The sequence below is a fragment of the Sardina pilchardus genome, chromosome 2, assembly GCF_963854185.1.
Source record: "Sardina pilchardus chromosome 2, fSarPil1.1, whole genome shotgun sequence".
NCBI lineage: Eukaryota > Metazoa > Chordata > Actinopteri > Clupeiformes > Clupeidae > Sardina > Sardina pilchardus.
Window position 1 is genome coordinate 23,557,475 of NC_084995.1, and position 2,500 is coordinate 23,559,974.

The 2,500-nt window shown below is 44.8% G+C and overlaps 1 protein-coding gene across 1 annotated transcript in view; it reads left to right on the forward strand.

Moving 5' to 3' along the window:
• The window catches only part of LOC134067225 (ephrin type-B receptor 1-B), a 190,287-nt gene that overhangs the window by 163,869 nt on the left and 23,918 nt on the right, over positions 1-2,500 (forward strand). The gene's annotated exons all lie outside the window — the stretch shown is intronic.

Genomic DNA, 2,500 nt, shown 5'->3' on the forward strand with positions numbered 1-2,500 from the left:
AGGATTTGACTCAGTTACAGTCCTACTGATGTTATACAATAAGCCCACCTGGAGGTGAGATGGAGAGAGAGAGAGCTCTGTGCTTTACAGCCAGGAGTTTTACAGTATCGTTGTCTCTAGCCCTCTTCAGTATGAAAATACTGGTAAGGCCGTAAACACAGAAACAGGCTCTTTGACCATCGTTGCATAGTCTCCTTGACATTGCCTCAGATAGCAGAGCTAAGGTTTTAGTGGAGCTTTTAACTCTGAATGATCTCAGATCAGGCTTGTCCATTGCTGTCAAGAATTTGAACGAGCGAATGAATACACATTCACTGAATGAATAATAGAGGCTTTGTCACCAGTCTCAGCAACTAACAAAGTGTAGTCAAGCCTACTCCCCTGACTCCTGCTAGGCTGGATGTGACACTTCAGATGCTCCCCCAGGGGCATGACAAGGGGCGGAGGGGCATCAGGGGCAACTTTAGTCCCCCCAGCACCTGCCTTATGCCCCGTGACTCTCTGGAAGACCCCCCCACCACCCTTTCGGGCTGCAAGTGCCTCGCCCATCCATGTGAGCCTGCATCGACATCCTGTAATGCTCTGTGCCCCTACCGATCTCTGTGTGTGTCTATTGACATCCACCATTGTGTGTATGTATTGATATATTAGCCTGCACTCGAATGCTGAGGAAAGGCTGCGGTTTCCAGCTGCCCCGAATTGTTCTGTTTGTCATTCTCTAGAGATTTCTGCTGATTCCATCTCGCTCCACTCAAATGTATTATTTTTCTCTTCTCCACTTTCTCTTTCACTCTCTCTCTCTCTCCCTCTTTCTCCCCCTCCCTCTCTCTCTCTCACTCTCGCTCGACTTTTAAATATCAGTTTAGTCGTCTGTGCACCCAGTGGTGCTAATCGTTCCTATCTCTGTGTAAGAAAGCGGAGATATAAAGAGTGTGTTTTTTTCTAATGAAAGCCCTGGGAATAGAGAAATTTCATTAACTGGGAGGAGAAGAGAAGACACCAGATAACTGCTCCGACTTTCAAGCAGCCATGTTGCTTTGCGGTCTTTGGCTGGCTTTTGTACCGCTCTTTATTTTTGCACGAGCCATACCCGCACCAGACATGTGGAAGTGTATGATAAATCTGTGTGTGCCTGATGATTATAGGATCCTGGTCACACATCTAAACACAGTTTATTTCAAATGGCTGTGGTGAGAGGGTCAGGGTAGGAAAAATAGACAGAGCTGTTTACTTCACGTGTTTGAGGTCATATCTGCCCCAGTTCATTACAACGATACATCTCCTGCTCTCTCACTCTTTCACTTTCCCCCTCTCTCTCTCTCTCTGTCTCTCTCTTCCCCTCTTTCTTTCTGTTTTTCTCCATTTTCTCCCTCAACCTCTCCTCGTGCTCTCACAGGGTGGAATTGTATAAAGGGGCAGAAATAGGGCAGCGTCTGGATTGGTGTGCAGTGCACACCGAGATCAAGCATGCATAAGATATTCACACACACACACACACACACACACACACACACACACACACACACACACACACACACACACACACACACACACACACACACACACACACACACACACACACACACAGACAGAGACTCGTATCTATATTTTAATCTCAGCCATAGAATGATGAGATGAGCAGTTAGTGGGTGTTGGACTAGATGAAAACAGAGACAAACAGTTTGCGTTTTTTAATTATGGATGAAAGAGAAATGAGTTTCCGTAATAAAAGGCTGCCGGTTTGATCACATTCAGGGACGTGAGTGAGCGCGCGCTATTCATAGACCGCTTTGTTTCTCCGTAGCTCAGAGACTGCGATCAAATCCAGCCTTGCATGTGTGTATCTGTAATATCATTCTATGAGTGTGTTATTTTAAAACAACTGAAGCTCCTATGATAATGTCTGCCTCTGCAACATAAAGCAGGCAGTCGTTCACATATGTCTCACTGTCACTGTGCCTATGACTTAATTATAATCATCAAATTGAAAGAAATAAAATAAAAGTGCATCATGGCACAGTGATTCATAAGTAATCCGAAGTGCAATCATGTTTAGCTGCTGTATCTGTGTTCTGTGAAAATACATTATGTGCAGGTATTATTTTGCGGGTATTATTTTTAGCCTGAAAACTACATGGTAGTTCAATACATTGCACCCAGTGGTGTAGACCTCAGAGTAAGAAAGAACACACACCAAAGGGTGACCTCGTTTTGTGGTTTAATCATTTCTCTTCACCCATGTGCCGTACTCTCAGATCTCTGGGCTCATCATTGCGCTCCATATCGGAGGGTGTCCTTCAATGTCACTTTTAAGACCCCCGCACTCACATGTAATATCCGCTTGTGTCGAGTACTGCGCCTCAGGCTCTCCAACTGGGAGGCAACAGACAGTACACGAACAGGGAATGGTGTATATGGAGTTTTGCTTTCTTTTCTTTTCCCCCTTTTGTCTACTTTTTTTTTTTTTTTTTTTTTCCCTGCTCCTGTTTCCTGTGTTTCT